The sequence below is a fragment of the Argiope bruennichi genome, chromosome 7 (genome assembly GCF_947563725.1).
Source record: "Argiope bruennichi chromosome 7, qqArgBrue1.1, whole genome shotgun sequence".
Lineage (NCBI taxonomy): Eukaryota > Metazoa > Arthropoda > Arachnida > Araneae > Araneidae > Argiope > Argiope bruennichi.
The window spans coordinates 61,829,034-61,855,674 of NC_079157.1; the positions used below are offsets into that span (position 1 = coordinate 61,829,034).

At 31.8% G+C, this 26,641-nt stretch overlaps 1 long non-coding RNA gene across 1 annotated transcript; it reads right to left on the minus strand.

The window, feature by feature from the left end:
• Positions 1–9,662: 9,662 nt before the first annotated feature.
• LOC129976041 (uncharacterized) lies at positions 9,663–15,786 on the minus strand. Its single transcript, XR_008785070.1, has 3 exons — positions 15,690–15,786; positions 13,341–13,441; positions 9,663–11,509 (listed from the first exon to the last, which is right to left on the minus strand). It is a non-coding gene; the product is annotated as an uncharacterized LOC129976041 (long non-coding RNA).
• Positions 15,787–26,641: the final 10,855 nt, after the last annotated feature.

Sequence of the window (26,641 nt, forward strand, 5' to 3'; positions counted from 1 at the left end):
TTATTAAAAAAAAACTGCCTGAATTCATATCTATACATTCTCATGTTTCAATCACTGAGCTAACTGCTAGTCGATGAAAGATTCTTTTATTGTTATCGTTCAAATTCTTAGATTCATTCCCCGGTAGAATCTAATAAACTTTCTGCTTACTTAACCCACAAAATAATAGCAAAAAAGAATTGTGCTTCTGACCATTTGCGAACTAAAATAGCAACTGCTGCAGGATTGCTACAACCATGTCAGCTGCAGTAGTCAAGAAATGTGTTTTTTGTGAATATGAGTTCAGAATGTCAAAGCGTATCAAATAAGTCACTGACTAACTTAGCTTTCTGATAAATTGTATGCGGACAACAGTAAATAATTCACTGGAATTCATGTTCTAATGAAGCAGTTTTAATTAAAACTCATTCAGAATTTAGATATATACACAAAATTCCTTAATTAAATACAAAAAAAGTAGAAAAGATACTATTTAAATAAGATTCCTATTCTCTTATTAATATCGTATGTTCTATTATATTGACTCACTTGTATTGGTGAGAGAATAATGTTGCCACTGCATTGATTTTTTTACATAATATGGATAGATTAAAGACACTGAATATTTTTTTTGTTTCCCTGTTTTCTTGTCCTCTATTCGCCAATTTTTGGCGAAAATTTGAGAATGATTCAAATTTATAGTTTACTTTCTCGTCAGAGAAGGTTATTCAAGAAACATTTCAGACCTCTCCGAGTTCGAAAAACACATTTTTGAAGAATGTCCGTTTGTCAGTCTGACAAAAATAACTCAAAAAAGCTTTGAGCTAGAGGGTTGAAATTCTGCATATCAAATCTGCAAATTTAAACCAAATTTGCAGATTTATATCAAATTTTGATTAAAATCTAATCAGAAAGTCAGTCTATTCGAATATAATTTATCCCGATAACTACAAAATGAACAGACCTAGATAGATAGATAATATTCTATACACAGGATCGATATCTATAGTGAATAGAACATTCCAAATTTTGACCCTAACCCAACAAGGGATTGACCGACCATCTATCGGTCTGTACTTTCAAAAACATGTTAACATGGTAATTGAAGGATACAATGACTTAAATATATCAGATTTGGTATGGAAGTTTGTGACTACAAGTGTAGTTCCGATTCCATTTTTTTCTCATCTGAATCGGTTTGGTAAAAAATTCGATTTTCGAATACTATTACACGCATGCCAGGGATTAATCGCCACATAACTCGCCAAAGATGACACGATCTATTAATTAAAAATACTGTATTCTCGCCAAAGGTTAATATTTCGTAACTATTGCACGCCAATGCTATGAAAGGAGTTTGCGCCTTTATTTGGGAGTATGCCAGACAGTTTGGAGGCGACCACTCTCTGGTTGTTAAAGTAATTGGCATGATATCAATTAATGCAGGAATTTGATTGCACATAAAGACACAAGGGAAACGCTTGTTACAAATGCCGCAATATTTTGTTATAACTTTTGTTATGATTTCAGACATTTAAGTAGATTTGTGAATTAATAATTGCCATTTCAAATTTTTTAATAACCGTATTATATAGGTAAGTCGACCATCTAACTCTCCGACCCGCCACGGAGGCACACGGATTTAAATCAAAAACTGAATGACCAGACCGCCGCAACAGCAACATTGGTGGGAACTGTGGTTGAGTCCTAAGGACCGTCACCGGCCACGGTACAACCCTCCCCGAAGGAAGTACGTCCCGTCATCGATGGGAGGAGTCAGATCCCCCACCTATTAGTGTACCCTTCAGGGTGGAGAGATCCAACCACCATGCCAGAAGCATCTCATCCTCTTTTTGAGGTGCCCTCCCCCCGAGGGTTCGTATTATATAGACAGCAAACTTGGTTTCGTTAAATTGTTTATCTTAAAATTTACGAAATCCCCCCCCAACGTATTGAAATGGAACACGTTTGCATAATTTCTCACTTTCCGTTTCAGCAGTACACCAACAGTGCTCGTTTAATAGGTTCAGCCACAGAATTCATGTTTAACTAAATTTCTCTTCCTTTTTTTAAATCGCTATGTACAGTACATATATCATCTCTGAAATCAATTCAGAGATTAAACTCGATACAGACACAGAAGAATAAAACTGGAAAGGGTATTCAAAAGAGCCTATAGAAATTACTGCTTTCAGCAACTTACTACTGCTTAATTTCCAGTTTTTAGGTAGTTTTATTGCACAGTCAATTTAAGAAAGCCGGTTATTTGCAATACCTAATTGCATGAACAATGTATTCATTTAAAACTACCCCCTGTAGGTATTTTATATACCGTTGTGCAATTAGTGCAGATATTTGGTTTTCACACAAACATAAACTGCTTTTTTATTATCATACTTTCTTGGATACCTTTCTGCAAACTTCTAGAACTTTTCCAAATAAAAATATATTATGCAAGAGGAAAAAATCCTCATAATACTTTTACAAATTTTAAGATACGCCTAACATAATATGAATGATAAAAATTAACTTCCTTAAAATTGCGCAATTTTTTCTTTATTCTAGAATAATTTATATTCAGCATAACATTATTCCGACATCACACTTTTTAAAAACTCCGTTAGTTAAACATTTTAAAAGCATTTAACATACATTACTGAAGAATATTAGTTTCTGTAATTTTATTCTAAGCAAAAAGGAAAAAAATTAAGAAATATTAAAAATGTATTTGAGGAAATATTTTACAAAAAAAAATTCAAGTACCAATATCGGAACCTTAATTTTATTATCTTGAAGACGATTTAGAAAGGTACGACGAGGAGATAAAATATCAAAAACCGAAGATGCATTTAATAAAACTCGCTTGTGAATATTCAGAAGGCGTTTCACAGCATTCAGTTAAGAAAGTTACATTTCGATTAAAAATACCCCTAAATATTTTTTTAGTTCATATCGAAAGTTAAATTCATTATTTAAGAAAAAAAAATTCACATTTATAAGAACTGTATAATAGATAATGAAATTAACATCAACTAATCTATAAATTTTGCATTCTAGAAGAACAATTAAACGGGGGTACTAAGATCATTTGAATTTAAAAATTCTTTAAAATTCAAAGGCGGCAAAAACCGTTTGTGCGCTTCTAGGAAGTTACAGTTCAGGACGATATAAAGCGGTTCGGCGGAACTTTAAATGAATTCGGTTTATTGGAAAGAAACGTTATCAACATCAACTTTCTTAAATGAATTGAATAGTTTAATATTTTTCGCTATTAAGTATTTAAAACTTGGAAATTTGGAAACTAATTTTACAGAAAATCGCTTAACACCGGCTCTGAACAAATATTGAAGCGACACTTCCACAAATTTTTAGGGAAGCAAATTTTAACACTTACCAGGAAGGGAATAAATTTGTACAACACCAAATCCGTCAACTAAATAGTTCGCAATATGCTTGTTAACTCAAAAGGTAGTATAATTTTAAAATTATGCTCTAAAAAGAAACCAATGTCTAAATCATTTGGTAATGGTACACCGAATTTCTCTTTACCTTGTGAACTTGGACTAAACTTGTATCGGGATTTACTAGATAAGGACGCGTCTTGAAACGAGGAAGTAATTGAATACGGTTGCTTGAAGCTTCCGCCATTTAATTCGGCGACTGTTGGTGCATTTCACTCGGTTTTCTTTGAAAACACTGTACTTCAATTTCAGAGAATTAAATTTTAAGAAGTTATTAGATTAAAGTCTTAAATTCTGGAATCTTCTGCAAGTTATATAAAAAATATATAAGCAGAAAATTTAAATGTCAATTGCAGCAGTGGATATTCCCACTATTAAGACTGAAAAAGTGGATCTTAGTCAAAAAATACTCGAAATTATGAGGAATCAAGTCTATTAATGAATTTTGCAACATTAAGCAATTTTACATAATTAAATACATGGAAAAGAAATGCAGCAATTTAATTACACACGTTTCACAGAAATCCAGCCATAAAATTTACAATGTTACCATTACTTAAAATCTAATCAAAATCCAAACGAAACAAATAGCATTGAATATTAAAGCAAGAATTACAGAAACAAGCGAAAGTGGCTACAATCAATTAGTGAAACATAAATGCGCTAATTAAAGAAAATTGAATACGACCATAAATGATACAATAAAAAGTTATACATTGCATACAAGAGCATAAAACGATAATATTTTATTAAATAAATCAAGTAAGAGTTCACCCTTACACAAGAATGCCATTTAGATTTCAAAAGTTAAAATATAGCATGTTAAAATATAGAATATAGTTAAAATATATTCGTAGATGGAAACTTGCCGTCTACTTAACATGAAAAGCTCAATAGAATTCATTCAATAGCGGAACGAACAGAACAAATCGCGCATACATCCAAGTCCTTACGAATGAATTGATTTAAAATGTATATCCATTATGCAAAAACAGAGACCGATTTTTTTTGCTCAATTTTTATGCTTCTTATGATTGCCATTCGAATACACATAAATGTGAATATTTGCATGTTAAGCGATTTTTAATCTCTAAGAGTAAATTCGAATTCAAAGTAGAAATAATTTAATTTTTTTTGGATTTGAAATTTCTTATTTCCACAAAACTTCTGTATTTTTATATTAAACAATTTGAGTAAATGGGGATTAGGAAGAAATCCACTAGGACTTCATTTGGCTAATGATGCTACTTAGTACAGAAAATAGACTATTAAATTGCTAAATTTATTAAACTCCCGCACAACCAGAATGTCAAGATTAACATTGCTGGAGTGCTAAAGTAACAGATTAGACATTATGCATTTCTTAACTAAATGCATGAACACTTCTACTTAAAGTTGATAGCATTAGACGCTAAGTACACGCGCTTTAAGATTTAGAACACCTCAACTTAAATTCTATTATGTATTTAACAGTTGAGAAAGGCTGAACGATGCATTTTGTTAATAAAAATCTTCACTTACTCCGTAACTATCCTGAAGCATAATAGCAGAGATATTTTCTGCTATTGCAAAGGAATTCTCGAACAGATTAACATAAGCGCTACCGGTTGGACTTGCAAAGCAAATGGAAGTTGCATTTTAAACATTTATCACAATTTAGGGCTAACGTTGATTTCAGTCGATTTATTCGGATCCTACGTTTCACTGGGAATTTGTTTCGATTAAAATTTACACAAGAATGCGATTACCTCGATGTAAAAAGATTAATTGCTAGTTTGCCTTTAAGTAAACCGTTTCTAAGTATTAGAATAGTGGAATTTGAGAATAACCTTAAGTTTTGGTGATAAACATATATTTAAGTAAACTGTACGTATGGACTTCTTCACCGAAATTGAAGCTAAAAACCTTCTGAAGTTTATTATCCTCAAAGGTGAGATTGCAATAATTTTTGACATCAGAAGCAGACGCATACGAATGAGAAATAAGCGCATGAGAATACAAAGTGCTAGCAGACAAAATGCAATACGATGTAGATCCAATATATACACTTCCCTAATTATGATATTAACTTAATGCTAAGCCATAGGGAAATATGTTAATGAAAAGAGGTGGATTATTCGTACTTTTTGAATGGATTATCTCAATTATCAATTAGTTGGTTCAATTGCGATTTAAATTTCTAGATAAATGCGCTGAAAATACTTTCATTTTATAAAAAGATTCAGGATTCTTGGACACCAGCATAAACGATGGAATTTTAACCCTGTCCAAGTTTTAGTATAGTTTAATTACCAAGATACAATAGGTGCGATTAATTACCAAATAATCGATTTCGTTAAATTCTCAAAATGCAAGTAGTAGATATGCACTGTAGAAATTTTTGAACGTTATCAAGATACACATAGAGTTTCTGATCGAATATATGCTACCTATTCACAATAGAATTTCAAATTCCAAGACACTTTCGACTTCGATGGTGATCAGTCATCGAATTCAAAAAAGCCTTCTGGAATTCCCAACTATCGTGTAACTGGCTAGCACAGTCACCGACAGTCATTTACTAGATTAAATTTTGAAGTCGAAAATTCTGTGAGGAACTTCAGTTCTATTTTAGAATTTATTCTGAAAAATTTGAAACTTAATGCTAAATAGAAATATCGACTGAATATTTATCTTTCATTTTTGCTTGCAACCGACTGTGAAACAGATTCATAAAATGAATTATTTCCATATCTCAATAGCCGATTTCTTCTATGTATTCAAACTAAAAATTTACCGTTTATAGCAATTGCATTGTTTTTCTGAACGCACAAAGTATTACAGAAACCTGTATCTTGCATTCGTTCCCGATTTAATGCCAGTTCAAACCAAATTGCAACCGGAATTAGTTTACCTACTTGATACAATTTTCTTAAACTCAAAGTTTGTCAGAAGTATTTATAGTTTTCTTGAAATTTCAGCATTTAATTTCTTAAACACAAAAAGTTCTGAATGAACGATTTTTAAGGCGACTTAGAATGTGGCTGAAATTAAAATACTTTAAGTTGGCCAATAGAAATTGTAGCTGTCGCATCAAACGACTTTAACTAGCAATTTCCAAATTAAGAACCATTTGTTTCATACCGATTTAAATGTACGAAAACCTGCCGATCTAGAAAGTTTTTGAAATAGAACTACAAGTATTTTGCATGCAACTGAGGAAACTAATCTTCTCCAGGCACATTCTAGAAACATCTTGCCTAAGAATCGGATCAAGTAATTCTATACGAAATGGAACTGGGCATGAGACTAAACTATTTTAAGGACTTTTCTAACGTGTTAACCAGACAAGACCAGCTATTGAAAATGGGGGAAGAATCTCTCATCTCGGCAGAATCCTACAGTTTTGAATTTGTCAAAACATACGATAACGTATCAATTCCTAATCGGTTTAAATTCAGAACAAGTCATTATTTCTGTAAATTTCTACAATTTAACAAATATAAAAATTTAAATGTTTCGAGAATTATAATAATTTTCGAATTTGGAAAAACAGCGATATTTCATTGTTAAACTACAGCAATCGTTTCTTAAAACGATCTATTCTATTTGTTTGAAATATTTTGATCCGATGTTGGCCAAGCATCAGAATCAAAATGCTTCGAGTATTTTTTTTAAGTAGAAGGCGGCCCATTAGCTTCGCCGGCAAGCCATGTGCCACCTTCGGCTGAAGTGGGTTATTAACTTTAATGACTTAATCCTTTTCATTTGGTTGATTAAGGTTAAAATCGTGGGACAGAAAAGTCTATCTTTAGACTTTTTAGAAACTTTGCGAGAAGTCCTGAAGCTGATGAAGTTTAATTAGAATTCTGCTTAAAGGTATAATGGACTTATCTGGATCACACATTTTAAATGGGTCGTTGGTTTGGTTTAGTTATATTAACGTCCCGTTTTAAAGGAACACTAGGGCTATTTTGGGACGGACCTCGTAATTTTGAATCGCTGTCAGATGGCGAATGGAAAGTTGGATTGGCTATCAGGAATTAGAAGAAACATTGCTGCATCAATGCTTGCTTCACAATAGCTACAACTAAACACATTGATTGGTTATAGATCTCAACTCGATTTATAGATTGAGATTATAGTATGCACGCAAAATATTGAAGCAAACTAAGTTAGGGCAGTTTTGCTTGGAATAAAAAAATTAAATACAAAATGTAATTAAATGAAGTTAAGATATTGAAGTTTACTTGGAAGAACTACATTTAAATACGACTGGGTTATTTAATGTAATATTTAAAAACTGAAATTCAATAAAACATTAAACATATTGTTCAATTCAGGATACCGAGGAACCCTTACCGAAGATTATATTTCACTAAAGGATGGTACGCAGAACCATGAAGATATTATGTCTCCCGATTCCTCTAATAATCCGAATTGACCCTTTCTCCCTAGTTAATTCGAAAAAAAAAAAGATTCTACGCATGCACGAAAGCTGAAGGCTTACGAATTCGAGACTGAATAAATGCTGACCGAGTATTAAAGAAAGCCAATCGTATGATTAATTGCACCAATAACTGCTCTAAAATAACATTTTATTGGACCGATTTAGAATTAATCCCTTGATTTCAGACAGTTTAAGTATATTAAGATTTCGACGTTCGTATCGATTTGAAAACTACTTTTTAAACCGTTTATGGAGTTCGGGTAGAAGAGAATTGCCTCTGGAAATTACATATTCGTATTACTAGGTAGATTCCTTTGCTATAAAAGTGTGTAAAATGGGAATCGTTTGTTAAATTTGAATTCTTATACTTTTAGTTAAGGAAATAATCCGATATATTTAATTCGAGTTAAATTTCTTTTTCCGTAAAAAAGTATACATTTTGGAAAATGCAACTAATATGAAGAATTCAAAATTAAAGATTAAGAAACATCTAGAAACAAACCGTTCAATTCAAAATTGAATTTGAACTATCATTTGAAGCATTCTCTAACCTGTTAAATATCTGGAATTCAATGAATAAAAATACACTGAAATGAAATTTCACAGCATAGATTTTAATTATACACCGTTCAGCCTTTAGATGGATATTCATTAATTGTAATTATATTATTAATTCTGATAACATTAAAGAGAAACTATTCCTTTTAGAATATTTGAAGTATTTCATGCAGTAAATATCCGAATATAACCAACGGTTACAGACAAGGCAATTGAGCCATCGTCCCTTAAGACAATTCATAGTTCTAAAATATTAAACAAGCAACATTAAATTCATAGAATATATTGAAATATATTTTTATGTTTGAAATTAAGTGTTCAAAAATGCAGGGAAACTTCAATAAAAGGCAAAATGTTTCGAAATTCGCTGCTTAAAACTGCAGGAAAAGCTTGAATTACGGATATTCACATGCAAGAACGCAATATGAATTTGTGGCAAATTTGAAAAGATCTGAACATGTATCATTTAAGTTTGGTTATCCGAAAAATTACGATTTAACGTAAGCTAGACATTACTATCAACTCGAAAAGAATAATAAAAAGAATACATAAAGAAACTAAACAAGAGATTAAATGAATTTTACTCAAATGAAACGGACGAATGCAATTGCATTTACAATTACAGCTAATTTGTAACTGTTAAGGAATGAAGCTAGTTGTATAAGAGTTTACTGAAGATTCAAATCTTGTGTCCCATTTATGGAACTGTACTCGACTCCAGTAATGACAATTCACGATTTAAATTTTACCAAAATATTCAGCTTATAATTCTTGGGAAATTGGAAGGAACATCAGATCCCTGACAAGAAAGAATTCTCGTAAGTCGAAGCAACTACATCAACTCCAACAAAGGATGCATGGATGAAAAGTATTGCAGAAAATTGTTTAAAATTTTAGTATGGGGTTTTAATTAAGAGATCCGTCAACTAAAATTCAGCTTAAACGAAACGCTCCTCGAGTTAATTTAAAAGAAAGAATTGAAGGAAACGACAGAAATACCGTTAAAATACCTAAATTCTTCATTCTTAAATTTCATAAGATGAGATATAGCTTTCAAAACACTATTTAGAATTTATCGAAAATTTTGCAGCTAAAGGGAAATTAAATCAATGATTTAAACTGGATGTTCGGTTTGGCGATTGAAATTACGACTGGAAATGGAATGTCTAACTTTAAATTCAGCAAAAAAAAAAAAAAAAAATGAGAAGTGATATTCATAATCATTCTTCATTTCTAAGCGGAAGGTAATTGAAAGTTAGAAATTTAGAGTTTGCTTTTGATAAACAATTTTAAAGACGTCGCTTTTAAACTTCACTGCATTACGTTTAAATTTAAAGTTGGGATTCACCGTTTCGAATCCAAGATTTAAGAAAAGGTTTCTATGAAAAACAGCTCTACAATTTATAGTATAAGATTTTCAACCTACCCTGAACACTAATTCCTAACTTTCATAACCAATATCGGAAATATAAAAATTGCACTTCATAGGTTCCAGCTGCTCCCCATTTTACTGACGTCCAATCAATTAAGGTAGTTTTAACCCCACTTAACGATGGTTTAAACTATTATAACGTGATAACACATTAAGTACCGTTATCCTGGGGACCGTAACTTTCCGTTTAGACCGCCGGTCCCTAACAGTCTAGACGGAAAGTAAACAGGAGCCAGCATTAACGTGTTAACATCCCTTCCTATTTATCCGAACTCCTCACCTCGTTCAATTATTCCACTATCTATAATGAGCCAGTGAGGCGCAATTTCTACTTTCAATATTGGTATCTGCATATTTTTAAGCTATTTTTAAATTCTTATCGTTCCGGTTGAAATCTTGTACTCAATGTACATATTATTATAGTTAGCTTTTCTTTATATTTGAAATTCATACGCTTTTTATCGGCGTACTTTTGTTCTAAATAAAAAAAGTAGGAATATCATTACAAGGTTTCAGACTGACAAATAAAAATAAGGGGATGAACTTAAAATTTCGCTCCTTACTGATCCAATGATTTGTCAACGTTTTTAGAAAGCTTATTATCAATTTTCCAGTTGATTTCAGAAGATTTTTAACAAAGGATTCAAAAAGGCATTTCCATGATCATTAAGAATTAGAATGAAACCTTAGAAGGGAAATTCATTACCTAGCAAACTTAAATGTCGATTAAACTTGCCATTCTAACCAAGCATGGGAAAAGGACATTTGATTCACCGACATTAAAATTTCAGCTTTTACAACTTGAGAGGGAATTAATATGAAGGATTTTGAAGAGCCTTCATTTTAAGAATCCCTAATTATCAAAATATTTTTCTGGAAAACGGCCATCATTACCAGGGATGCCTATTGCAAGTTATTGCTTTAAGCATTTCAGTTCGGAGCACTAGTCGAGTGAGGCTAATATAGAAATACTTTAACTACTTTAAACAAAGTTTTTAATAAGATATATAATCGGAATTTGGCATTATGACGAAGCAAGTAAAGCATTATTCGAAGGATGTCTAGACCTCAAAAGATCGATAGCTTCTAATACAAATTTTGAACAGGATCGTTCACGCAGTTTCTGTATCGTTTTATCACTAGCCACTAGCGGCTGTGTTTGACCAGCGGGCTTGTCCGTGGCAAGTGCCATAAGAAACAACAACGTTTGAAAGGTATAACTTTAGGTAGATTTGTCCGTTTCATTCGAAATAGAACTATATGCATAGAAATTTTAATTAAGTTTAATAAATTTGATAAAGCTTTTACTAGATGCATTGAAGTTTCCCTGCTTAATGGTTGAAAACCATTCAGTATTACTTAAATCTAATTTAAAGTTGAACAGTATTCTTTAAAGGAAAACATTTCCTATAACAAATTAACTTAAAAAGTACAAATTCAGTATTTAAGCCGAATCGCATGGAATAAGTTGAAATGTCAAGTTTGTCTCCAAGTTCAGCCAAGAATATGGAAGTACTTCAGTATTGAAAGTTTTACCATCTAGTTGATGAGTAGGATTCCAGGATCTTGAATTGGCAAGATACACTGCTAATATTAAAGATCAGCGTCTAGATTCTTTCTAGAAACTCAATGATCGGATATTACAGAGTCCTGAAAGAAATTGAATTTCATGAATTCGAAGAATGTATCCAATATTTGAGATATTTTAAAGTATATTTAAAGCAAGGATAGCCATTCATAAAGTTATAAATCAACATTAGTAAAGGCTAAATACAATCCTACTATAAAATTGAATCTCTTCTCGGAAGAATTTCTTAGAAATTTAGATATAATAAAGTGATACTTGTTAAATATCCAATCGCAAGTTTCATTTTTTTAAAGATATCTACAGCTCAGTTTAACTTTATAATACATTCAGCTCTACAATTTACATTCTGACCATTTAATTATTTAATCGATGGCAAAGAAGTCATAAAGTATAGAAACGGAGCTACATTTTATTTAATTTAGTGTAATGGAATAGGTTCAAATTACAGGCAATGGTATTACAGGCAACGTATAGCAAACAATGCATCAAATTTGACGATTTTTCCAAGTCCCCTCGGGGGAATGATCATATTGATATAAAATAAAACTTGGAGATTTTTGCACATTTTTCCGATTCAGCCGCGTTAAGCGAAGTAAAATATGAATCAAAAATTTCTAGAAGTTAACAGTATGTAAGGCGTAGAAAAGATTGTATAGAATTACAAATTTGAAATACAACAGTAATATTTACCGAGATACCATTTGATTCGAATTCCAAACCAGAAGACGTATTTGAATTGCTTTAAATGGTTTAGAATGCTGTTAAAATATCAGTGTGGGAGCAATTTGAACATACCAGTCAATGCTTTCCAAGATAAGTCGATAGAAATCAAGTACTGCTATTCTTAGATTAACAACGGTGTAAAATTCCTATGGGGAATTTTGAATCCCTGCTAATAAGGATCATTGCACGAAGCATGAACTGTATTTGGTTTACTATACAATAAATCAAATACAATACCAAATGCATTCATAGTTATGAAATGGAGCATTATGTGCTGGAATAAATGGACGAACCTAGCTTAATCGATGATTCATTGCGAAATTTGTCTTTTCACATCTGATATTAACGTTTCAACTCTTAAATGTATTTCTAAGATTACCATTTACACTGCAATAATGCCCTTTATTTTACTAAAAGACAATTTTGCAACTGTCATGAATAAGAATTACGCATAACTGAATTTTTTTACTACGTTTTAGCAGCATTAACAAGCCGATTCTACAAAGTAGTATTTATATTTGGTTCCGATAGAAGCATTTTTCCTGGATTATACGTTGCCACTTTATCCATTTTATCTCGTAACGCTTCTAAATTTAAATTCCTTCTCCTTTCGCCTATAAAACTCACTCGAATATAAAGTATATCCACTTTTAGAATTTGCATTTTATGGCACAAAACCCATTTTTGTTCATCTACGCCACCTTCTAATGTTTAGAATCCTTTAGGCGAGGAAATAACGTAAATTAGAGGTTTAATGTGAATGTGTACTTGCTGACATACAATACTCCATATATTATACGTTAGTAAATACAACCCACAGGATTAGCAAAACTATTAGATTTATTCATGGATGAATATTCTCATTAAGATTAAGAGACTTTCCTACAGAAGTCATGCAAGAAATTTACTATTGATAAACTAAATCTTGCGTTTGTACGTCACGTTCTTAGTTACAACAAATAAGCCAAAAGCATGAAATGTCTAATCTTTATTTTCATTTTATAATATCAAAGATTAGAGATCGTTACTTAGGAAACCGATACCCTTTATATTTAATTCAAACGATGTATATTACTAAATTTTACTGATTCAGTCGGGTTCAAATATCAGGTGAACACATCACTAATTGCGGAAGAAATTTAATCAAATCTGAAAATTTCCGAAACTTACCATTGCAATCTTCTACTCCAAGTTGTGGTCGAAACACTTGGAAGTCCCATTGATGAAAATCGTCATTCATCTGTAGGTACTTTGAGTCTGAAGGGTACAACCTATAAAGAAAAATGTTTATCACTAAGACACCAAAAAGTTACTAAATATAATAATTTCAAGTTCATAATATCAGATCGATTCTTTTGGACCAGGTTATAACATGACCAACTCATACGAATCGAATAAGATAATGTGAGCAACAAAAGCTTTCGGTGAAGGACATTTAGAAAATGAGTAGCTTTGCTTAGAATAAAAATGGAGCTTCGTGTACAATTATTTAATCTTTTTACATCGGTGTATTTATACAGTTTCCGAGGCTCTTTTCAAGAATTTCGTAGATTTGATATTATTCCACTAACCGACATCAAATTTATTCCGCTACTTTATCTCAACTGAAAAACGAGAGTTCAGATAGTCATCCCAGGGAAAATTTCTAAAGACTAAATACGAAAAGACTAATATGCATTCCCATAAAACTGGACGACTTGAACCTTTTAACAGGAATAAAAAGGATGCCCGTTCTGGTAACCAAATTTCAGGGGATAAAATTTTAAGAATCAAGTTCTGTAAGATACTCTTAAAAATTGGGAAATAATTTAATAATTTTCTGCAATACCCTATTCATTAGATGTACGCCCAAACGAAGACTATTTTTGGCAATAGAATCTATTGAAGAATATAGACATATAGAAGCGAATATCTGGAAGTTGTCCCAGGTAAATTATTAAATCACTTTAATTTTCAAAGCACTCAAGAAATTCATCCCGGAATAGGCAAAACATCGTGAAAATGTAAGTTCTTGAATCTATAAATTAAATTTCTCTTATCGCACTTAACTTGAAACGTATTTTGGTCTCTTGACGTCGAAATACGATTCATATGCTGACAACGAGTGACCCGTGCTATAAAACATTTACTTGTATTATTTTCACCTCCAGATAAATTACATTATCGATAAGTTTCTAAATCTGTCAGTCGTTACTGATTTAAGCAACTTGAAGGAAAATTATCAGTCAATAATGATTCAGTCTGAATTACAAGTATAAGAAGCGTCTGATATGGCTTTTAGTGTGTTAAACAGCAAAATGAAGACCTCTTCTCAATATTTAATCTTGGAAAAAATTCAAATACCTTACTTATGTAGAACATTTCAAGGGCGAGACGTTTTAGAATTCTCTTTTTAATAATTAAATTGCCTAAAGGTAGTAAAGGTAAAGGTGGTTCGGATTTGATATGAAGTGGTTGCCTATCAATTGCTATTCAATTTGTATTGAGCAGCATCTTAAATCCGTTTATTGAAAGCTTCTCCAAGAGATTTAAAGTCTTTGCCCAACATACAATTCTTATTAACCTTTGCATTCGGATCAAAAGGATGGGAACCAGTTTTGAAGTTACATCGATATTTCTCGACCTCACCTGACAGGTAATATGGTAGTTTTTCTGAACCGAGTTTACCTCCGGAAGAAATAAAATAAGTCACATTTACTTTAATTATACATCTAATTACTTTGCAGAGGTGAAATACAAGAATACAATATACTAGATCGCCTTTTGTCGGCGATAACTTGCTTTTAAAGTCACATGATAGTCAACTTAAATACACATTGTTTTGCACACTCTTATTTCACTATTATCCACAGCATCCGTAGAGATACATGGTTGAAAAAGTGAACAACTCAAATTGCAACAAATATATTTATTAAAAAAGTTACCCAAATGCCTTTATGTATTTGGAAACATTGAAAGGAAAATCAGTACTTCACTTTTTTCATTTCGATACGGCATTTTTCTTAAAGTATCCTGGAGCAGTGTTTAATTTGTTCAGGAGATCCATTTGTTAAACTAACTGTGATTAAGAATTTTACAAACAAACAAAGTGGTCTCTCATCTTAAATCTACAAGTGCTGAATGCAACATATTTGGACCCTTCTTTGAAGGACTCTTAATAGGGCAGACTTCGATTACTTTGCTTATTCAAAACATCTTCAATTTGCTTTGAGAAGAGTACTTTACATGTTTGATTATGGTTCTTTGCAAAGGTAACAACTGTTCCCGAATCGATGCATTTTCAATAACTTTTCAACAGCAGTTAATTCATTACTATATTTATAGAAGCAAGTATTTCATACATTCGAATCAAATATTAAAGGAATATTACTTAAGAAACTAGTTGAAAATAATTTCGAATTCGTAACTACCCGAGATGTTTCAATACCGATATAACAACAAATAAAGATTATGCCCACTACTTGCGGTACTCAAAAATTACATACTTTATTAGAATAAGAACATTGAAAAATGACTTACTAAGAAATGAGAACGCAGCTCCGCCATCAGATGTTTCGTCAACTTAATAACATATTAATTAATACATATCCCCACAATAACAAAAATCACATCGACTAAACAATACTGCAAGAAGTAAAACTGCGAAGATTAGTGTTTTATAAAGTATCTTGTACACTTCCTAACCAATCAAAATGATCCTACTGATATTTTTTCTGCTTTAGCATTTGGAGTTAATTTACATAATTCCTTATTAATTCCTCTCCATTTGTTTCGGTGCCTTGACGGCTTGGCGGGTAAAGTCACGTTTCGATAATAGAAGATCCCTTTTTCTAGACACGGTTTCTTTAATATTCTTTACTTTATATAGGCATGGAGAATTTTAAACCTTCTGTCATCAATAAATAAACTCCACTTTAATATTGTGTTTTTAGATGCTTATTGTGGTGCCATTTCATCATTTGACCATGGTTCAAAAGGTTCATGTTAGAGGTGTAGTCCAACTTATGTCTCAGGTATCAGATAAACTAATTTTATCCTTTTATTATCACGTGTATATCAGTGTGTAGATATACACGGGATTGCTCTAAATTGCTACCATTTTAAATTAGCCAAATATGTAATATTTGAAGAATCTAAAGGAGTACTAAGATGGATATTTATTGTAAATTGCAACTCCATTATTTCTTAAAAAGAACCATCGGACACCACTGCAATCACTCCAAGAATTTTAACTTCATATAATGCCATAAAATATTTAGATTTCGTTTCCATGTCTATTTTCCAATAATAAATGAAATGGCACTCCAAATAACTAAAGGTGATCTTTTAAAAACGACGGAAGACTTAATTGATCTAATTAATTAACCCAATTTATATTTTTTCCAAGTTTCTATTATTCTTTCATCTGATTTGTTTTACTTTCTTTAAAGTATTAAAAATAATTTTTGTGACTTTTTAACTAAACCTTTTGGAAATTATGGGGTTTAAATGCAAAATTCCCAATGTTGACTGAGTTTCCAAAACTTTTTAAACAATCATTAGTTTGGATATGAACGTCACTAAAAAGAGCTCTTCTACAGAAATTCATCAGTGGAATGAAGCCTTGAATGAATAACTTCCGTATTATATGATTATGCATTGTATTTAATATTCATTAAATGATTGTTGGGTATTTAGCTCCCTTAGAAGAATTAAACACAGCACACTCTCAGGATCAAAGGATAGAAGCCACATAAAGCCAATTATTATCATCAAGAAATGAATAGCTTCAGCACCATATAATTATATGAGCCATTTATTTTGAAAATAGAGCAAATCCATTTTTTGTTATTGATAGATATTTAAAGGTTTGAATTTCAATAAATTTAAAAATATTAGTAAGTGTTAATAGATACATATTTTTTTTTTATTTTGTGGTACCAGGTAATGTAAGTTTATAGTCCAATAATGTTTACAGTGCTGACTAAATCAATAAGAGTTTTATTACAATTAAATGGACTTGCCTCACTTTCAAAATTAATGAAATATTGTAATTTAATTGGGAAATTAATTAAATATTGTAATTTAAATTAAATTAATTTAATTAGTCATTTAATTGGGAAAGATATCGAAGCACAACCACCGATTTTCATTATCAAAGATAGATAGATAGAAACACCCTAGATTTCAGACATGATATCAAACGGTCACATTTGTTTCACCATAGAACAGCCGGAGCTAAATTTTGCTATAATATATTCTGTCAAAAATAATTTCAGTCTAAGATGGACTTTCACCACTTTCAAAATAAACAGATTTTCAATACTGTTAAGGGCTAAAACTGTCATCTCCAAATGTTTTTTTCAAAAATGGACTTGACCCATTTTCAAAATCAACGGCTCATATGGATCTAATTAGATGCAGATCTGATACGAGTCTCATTAGATACAGACTTGTTCCAGGCCTAATAAGATGCAGTTATATTTAGATGCGGATCTAATTAGATGCAGATCTAATGCGGGCCTTAGATGAGATTTGAATACATCTAGTTACTTGCAGCTCTAAATAGATGCAGATGTATTTTAATGCAGTTGTGATGCGGGCCAAATAAAATGCAGACCTGATTCAGGTATAATGAGATGAAGATCTATTGAGATGCGGGCCTATTAGATGTAGATCTGATGTGCGCTTAATTATATGTATGTCTGATGCTCGCCTAATTAGATGTAGACCTGATTCCGATCTAATTAGATGCAGACCTGATGCAAATTTAGGTATGGATCTAATTAGATTTAGATCTGATGGCGGCTTAATTAGGTGCATACTGGATGCAGGCCTAATTAGATGCCGTTTTATTTAGATGCGTATCTAATTAGATGCAGATCTGATGCGGAGCTAATAAGATGCATGTCTAATTAGGCCGAGTTATATGCAGTTCTACTTAGATGCAGACCTAATTAGATGCAGATATAAATAGATCTAATTACATGCAATTCTAATTAGATACAGGTCTGATTCGGGGCTAATCAGATGCAGACCTGATTCAAATCTAATCAGATACAATTTTATGAAGATGCGGATCTAATTAGATGCAGATCTGATTAGGTTCGGGCCTAATTAGATGCAGTTCTATTTAGAGCAGGTCGGATGCGGGCCTAATAATTAGATGCAGATCTATTTAGATGCGGGTGTTATTAGATGCAGATCTGATGCCGGCCTAATTAGATGCAGGTCTCATGAGGGCATAGTTAGATGCATACATAATACAGATCTATTTCGATATGGATCTTATTAGATGCAGACTTGCTACGCGCCTAATTAGATGCAGCCTATTAGATGCGGATCTAATTAGATTCAGATCCGATGCGGAGCTAAATAGATGCAGATCTAATTAGATGTAGCTACACGCAGCTGTAATCAAATACAATTTTGATCTGATTCAGATCTAATTATATGCGTTCCTAATTTGATGAAATTATTATTAGATGCACACCTGATACAGATCTATTGACATATGGATCTAATCAAATGCAGATCTGAAGCAGGACTAATTAGATGCAGTTATATTTAGAAGTGTATCTAATTTGATGCAGATCTGATGTAGGCGTTATTAGATGCAGATTTAAATAGGTCTAGTTACTTGCAAGTTTAAACAGATGCAGATGTAATTAGATGCCGTTCTGATGCCTGCCTAATAAAATGCAGACCTGATTCAAATATAATTAGATGAAGATCTATTTAGATGCGGGCCAAATTAGTTGTTCTATTTAGATGCAGATCTGATGCACGCTTAATTAGATGCATGTCTGATGCTAGCCTAATTAAATGCGAACTTGATTCGATCTAATTAGATGCAATTCCATTTAGATGCAGATCTAATGCGGGCCTAGTAAGATGCAGATCTAATTAGATCAAGTTACATGCAGTTCTAATTAGATGCAGATCTAATAGCATGCACGTTTGATTCAGGCCTAATCAGATGCAGTTCTATTTAGATGCAGACCTAATTCAGATCTGAGTACGTTCGGGACTAATTAGATGCAGGTCTGAGGGTTGCCTAATTAAATGCAGATCTAATTCAGATCTAATTAGATGCAGATCTATTTGGAGGCGGCGTTATTACATGCAGATCTGATGCCGGCCTAATTAGATGCAGACCTCATAGAAGCCAAATAAGATGCAGACTTCTTACAGTTCTAATTAGATGCAGTTCTATTTAGATGCGGAGCTAATTAGATGCACATGTAATTAGGTGTAGTAATTTGAAGCAATTCTCATTAGATGCACCTGATACAGATCTATTTAGATATGGATGTAATCAAATGTAAATGTGAAATAGGCCTAATTAGATGCAGTTCTATTTAGAAGCGGATCTAATTTGATGCAAATCTGAAGCGGGCCTTATTAGATGCAAATTTAAATATATCTAGTTACTCGCTGGTCTAAATAGATGCAGATGTAATTAGATGGTGGTGTGATGCGGGGCTAATTATATGCAAACCTGCTTGAGATATAATTAGATGCAGATCTATTTACATTCGGGCCTCATTGATGCAGATCTGGTCAGAGATGCACACCTGATGTTGATCTATTTATATATGAGCCGTTTGCTTTGGAACGGGACAAGTGCATTTTTTGTTATTGCGAGATATTTAAAGTTTAGCATTTCAATAATTTTAAAAATTTTAATAGATAGGAGGAGGATAAAAATATTAAAATATATAAAGCGTAATAAATCCATCATGTCCTTGCATTTTTCAGATGTAATAGATATCCTTTTTTACATACATAAAAGATAATTTTAGGTCTTCCTCGTTGTGATGGCAAATCGATCATTTTAAATTCAGCATCTCGTCCTATCGAAGTTTTGTAGAACCTTTTGTATGGTGCAACCCTTGTAAATCTGATTCAGCATATAGTAAAACAATTCACCGTTTCTCCATCGCCATTTGTATTTCTTTTTAAAACCGCTTTCTCCAAGTGTTGGGTTGAAAATAAATATCCGCGTTTATTTTCATGTATTAAACATTTATTATATTTTCGAAAATTTCGTATTACTTTATAGTAATCCTCGGGAATATACAAGGTACTTGTTTGCTAGTTCTAGCACTCCAAAATCACCATCGTTCCGTAAAATTGAATGTCCTGACAACCAAAATATGTGGTCAATAATATTTATTTCATTGTCACTGGACTGATCAATCGGTGTTGGAAATAAAAATATTATCATCGAAACACAAAATTAAGATACACTGTTTATTATTTATGAAATACTGTACAACCACCGATTTTCATTATCAAAGATAGATAGATAGAAACACCCTAGATTTCAGACATGATATCAAACGGCCACATTTGCTTCACCATAGAGCAACCGGAGCTAAATTTTGCCGTAATATATTCGGTCAAAAATAATTTTAATCTAAGATGAATTTGCACCACTTTCAAAATAGACAGATTTTCAATACAGTTAACAGCTAAATTTTCCATCTCCAAAATACTAGATTCTGATTTTTTTTCCTTAGAAGATTTAACTTGGAAGATGCAATTTGCAATGTTTAAGCATAAAAAGATCATAACAAGTTTTATCTATAACTACCATTATCTCCATTTTCTTTCAAAAAATGGACTTGCCCCACTTTCAAAATAAACGGCTCATATATTGCATTTAATATTCGTTAGATATTATGCATAACCATACGATACGAAAGTTCCAGCATCTCGAAGGAGCTTCCTTATCATGTAATTTATGTATTATGTGTAATATCGGTAAAATTCTAGTTCGGTATTTGGCAGAATTAATTGTATAATTAATTTAATATTTAACTAATTATTTTATTAATTAAATAATTAGCGTTTAATGCACGTAATTATAATGAATTAAATTAAAACCTCAAAGTAGTTTCAGCATTAAAGGTTAGAAGCCACCTACATGGATCAAAGCTAATGACCAATGATGCTGTTAATCTCATTCAAAATGTTATTTATTCCATAAGGCTTAGTACGAAAAAACCCATTTTCTTGGCAAGAAAAACAACTCCAACTATGTTAATCGATAGTACAACTTTTACGAAATTCGATGCGGCTTTTGATATGAAATTTATATTTTGATGCCTTAATTAGCAGAAGTTTATGTTAAAGATTTTGAGTTACGACAAACTGTTTGAAGATTTAGCTTAGAAAATGCAATTTGCAACGTTATATGAACTTAAAATAACCCTAAAATAAATGAGTCTAATAGATAATAAAAAGATACGTGGGTGTTAGAAATAAACTTTTTCAGAACAAAATTATTTCTAGTTAGCAGCCTTTGACGAGCGGGTGGTTTCTTGGAATCAACAGTTAGTGAAATTGCTTCACAGCAACATATTTTTAAACTTTCACTTTTAACAAATATTTAACTCAAACTATTGTGGGGAAAGGCAACGACCAGCATTAATATGTGAAATATATTTATTAAGATTAAAGGACAAACATTACTAACATAGAACATATAAAGATACGTGAGCGTGATCTGTACGTCTTGCAGTCTCACTACCCAACTCTCGTCTGCCAATAATGGCGGGAAAGCATCACGTGATTAATGACGCAAGATGGTCAACATGGTTTCATACAGGAGATGGGATCTGTTAACAGTCAGCACAGTTGCACAATAACTCGAATCTTGAAAGTTTTCACTTTTTCATGAAAAACATGGACTAACGTCCATTCACCAGTCCAGTAAATCATCCACAGCAAAAATACACTCTTATCAAAATTTTTAGCATCAATTCAGCGTCTTAAATTGTACTAAGGTCCACAGCTTTTTCAACAATTTTAGCGGGATTTGTTAGGGGTATTCACGAGAAAGGCCAAGCCCTCAAAAATGTGGGGAAAGGCAACGACCAGCATTAATATGTGAAATATATTTATTAAGATTAAAGGACAAACATTACTAACATAGAACATATAAAGATACGTGAGCGTGATCTGTACGTCTTGCAGTCTCACTACCCAACTCTCGTCTGCCAATAATGGCGGGAAAGCATCCCATGATTAATGACGTGACGCAACATGGCCAACATGGCGCCATACAGGAGATGAGATCCGTTAACAGTTCCCACACTATTTTAGAAACTTTATACAATTCTAATATTTGTACTACGCTTCCCAGAAGATTTAATCAAATGTTCATATTCGGTTTACGAAAAATATTCAATAATAAATGTCCAATTCAAAAGAATTGTATTTGTTAACAAATCAACTTTTCTACTTTTTTTATCAACTAGCAATAAATTTAAAGGCCAATCAACCATTATTTATGTTCGTTTAACACTTTCAATGCTCCCGATAAGATATATCATCTTTCAGATACTTCCAATTACAGGTTTCTGTGGGCTAATATTTGTCTTTTATGATAGTTTATATAGGTTGAACTTTCTAATACGTATCTGAAGCATACCTTTACTTTTTTAATTTATTTTTTTTTGTATAAAAAATGTCAACATCCGAAAGAATTGATATTTGTCTTTTCATGGAGTTTTTATCGTCTGTAGCGCTGAAAGTGTTAAGAATGGAAATATAAGTAATCTAATATTAAATAACTGTAAAATAAGTATCTGTTATTTTAGCTAATAACCAGCTTGAGAAACTTTTTCCATCGTTCATTTAGATTCAAAAGTTTAAATAGAAACTTTTCCCTTAATTTACTAGCTTTTTATCCTTTATAGATGAAAAGCATAATTTCCTACCATTTATCGAATCGTTCATAAAATATGAGCCCAACAGCTTAAATGCAGTTAAAGATAATTAAAGCGATCAAATTATGCATTAACTACAACAATAATTTACTAAGGATCATGAAGAGTTTCTGCTCATTATCGGCTTAAGAATTTTATATTTTTTTATTGTTAGATTACTCAGAGGAATGAGGAAAAATTATAAGATTATTTGAGATTTTTTTTTCAAAAGTACGGCTCTAATGTAAAGATATTGAAGTCAAAAGATTAGCAAAGAAAGTTTGTTAATGATTTGCTTCGACGTCATATGAAGTAATCGTCTGTATTCCCAAGCTCTCAGGAGAAATCGGCTAAGAAAAAAGCGCCATGAAATATCAGAAGATTTGATTTTCATAAATTATGAATGGCAACGTAGTTTCATTTATTTGAAATTATTTGTTTAATTTTTATTTCCTCTTTACTTTGTACATTTCTGCCTATTAGGAAATAACGTTATTTCACTAAGATCGAGGATTATCCGTCTTTTTTTGAGAGCATGAAAATACCAATTCTAGGTTTTCGCTAAATTGATTAGATTAAATCGAATTATTTTTAAGCTCTGAAAATGAACTCTTTTATAAATGTTATAGTCTCTTTTAGAACCATTAAAGTATTTTTAATTCGACCTGGCTTTGAAAAAAATCATCAAAAATAATTTGCCACTCAGTTTTTAATGACTTTTTTCGTAAAATGAAAGTTTCGGCTTAGTCCAGTTTAAATTTTAACATTCTTAAATGCAAATTGAATACTTGATAGACCAAAGTGCTCTTATTTTGTGATTCCCATAAGTGCTCTTATTTTGTGATTCCCATAAGTGCTCTTATTTTGTGATTCCCATAAGTGCTCTTATTTTGTGATTCCCATAAGTGCTCTCATTTTGTGATTCACATAAGTGCTCTTATTTTGTGATTCACATAAGTGCTCTTATTTTGTGATTCACATAAGTGCTCTTATTTTGTGATTCGCATAAGTGCTCTTATTTTGTGATTCACATAAGTGCTCTTATTTTGTGATTCGCATAAGTGCTCTTATTTTGTGATTCACATACGTGCTCTTATTTTGTGATTCACATACGTGCTCTTATTTTGTGATTCACATACGTGAATGCTAAATTCTTTAAATCTTTTCCAAATGCATAATTTCAGCTACTGCTGACTTAAATATTTAATCTTTTCAATATTTGAATTGCCACATCGTATGTTAAATTTGTACTTTTATGATACACTCAAGATAGCAAATCCTTTTAAATGTCAATAAAACTTAACAATTATAAAAATCATACAACTGTATAATATTCGACTGAATTATTTACTATTTCCGGCATAACGTATTAATGCAACTCTTACCATAATTAACGTTCTATTGAAGGATTTTTTTTTGCTTTATTCGGTTAAAATTATATGAATATATTTGTGAAAATATAGGTGAAAAAATTCTTAAATATTTATTGTTGTGTCATAATACTATTTTATGCTTATAAAAATGCAAATAACATTAGCTATGAATAAAATATACCGACATTTTAGAGGGAAATGACCGAAACTTCTGAAAATATGATTTTGAGATTCATGACTAATAGTATGACTAATATTTTCATATTTTTTTTAAAAATTTACTCTTATATTCAGAAAACATTCAAACAAAAATATATTAAAAAGTAATTGTCATAACGTGGATGTACCTAAACTTAATAATAGAATTATATAATATACAATTAAAAGTACATTTATTATAATTAAAATTAAAAGAACTGTTAAGGAAACGATTGGCGCTAGAGACAACCCCATTTTTTTAATCTCAAAATCATGTAAAAATAATTTCTTTGCCACAATATCATCTAAATACATTGAGAAAATTTTTTAAATTTTGATTAGAAATTGGAGAAAAATTTTAAATGTAGCTAACATTTTGAGTTCAGTTTAATTACATTAATGTGCCGTTTTAAAGAACAATAGAGCTATTTGGAAACGGACCTCATAAATTTGAACCATGGTCAGTTGACGACGACACCTGAACTGGCACCCCCTCTTCAAACTTCAATACCATACCAGTGGGAGTTGCTTGACCCTGAGGGATTTAAAGCTTACAATACCCGCTAAGACGACGGTTCTTCGGTGGAATCGGCCTCGAACTTAAAACTTGGTAGTTCCGAAGCAATGATCTTACCACAAGGTCACTGTTAAGGAAACGCAATGTTTGCGTTTGCACTGAATTGCAATGTTTATTATATTGCATTCAGGAAGAAATGGAAAAGGAAAGACCATCTAAAATTCCCAATCCGTTATATAGTCGTTTGACTCAACAAATGAAAGCAATGAGATCAAAACGATAAAAACAATCAAAACGATAAAACAATCGTCTGTATTCCATAATTTCCTTTTTGATTCAGTTTTAAAAATGCAATTTTAGAAATATAATTATCTCTAAGCCTTTTCGGATGAAGGCCATTAATTGCTATAATATATCTAGAAGTAAAAAGCTCATATTTCATTTATATTATTCTGAAACAAGCTAGTTATTGCTTTTTTTGTATAAATCGGTATTTTTAGAGGAAATATCTATGTTTAACTTTTTAATGTTTATTATTGAAACCATCAGAGGAAGTGATATTCCCGAGATTTTCAACAATTCTGTGAGATAATTTTTTTATCCCTATCCTTTAGCATGAAATTCTGCCGAGATGAACTGGTGATGAGGTCCCGGCTTTAGGACCGGAGGGTTTTAGGTTCGAGACCCTATTACGCCGACGAGCTGTCGTGCAAAAGGGCTGCGTGAGCGTTAAATCCGACAGTACCAAATATCCCCCTGCAGGAATGGTTCCGGCTCAGGTATCGTCCACGTCGTTTGACCACGATTCAAAATTAAGATGTTGGTCCCGAAATAGCCCAAGTGTTGCTTTAAAAAAAATGGGACGTTGATATTGTCACGTAGGTTCTTTAGTGTGCAACTCAATGACACACACAAGAAGTAGAGCTAAACCAATTTATTAATTCAACTCTGAACTGAGAACACAGTCACTGACAGTTCTTTTGCTTTTATACTATCAGGGAAAGTTCCAGAATACTTTTCTGGAGACAGTAAGAAAAGTCCAGAACACTTGTCTGGTAAACTAAAAAAAATGTCAAGAATCTTCTGGAACATGAAATAAAGGAAAACATAAAATCAAGGAATTAAATATTTACACAGACTCCGAATCGCATTGTCTCTAGCGGGATTTTTACTTACGATCTCTTGATTAAGAGACCAGTACTATGACCATTCGGCCATGAAGAGTCGACTGCCTCTTTTCAATGCAGCAATATAACTAAACCAATGCACTTAAAATCGTAGGTCTTCGGGAGGTCACCTGATAATATGGGTGGCATTGGTGAACGATAGTTACAAAACAGAGATCTCTAATTTTAATCTATCATTAGAATATTATTTCGGTCGTATTTCTGGTTGATCAATTTAAGCTAAAACTTAACACGTAATTACCGTTGTAGTCACAAGACAACATATCTAATTCCATTGATTTAAATAATTGTGATTACGTTTTATTGTGTTTACATTCATATAAAAGTACAGACCGACAGACGATCAATGCGTTTATCAGATTTGGCTCAAAATTTGAGAAGAATCTATATTTCAAATGTTAAATCAATGTATCAAATATTATTTACCTAGTTCTTTACTTCTTTAGAATTTTGGAGCCATCGAATTACATTGTATTTGATTTTTTGTGAATGTATTTTG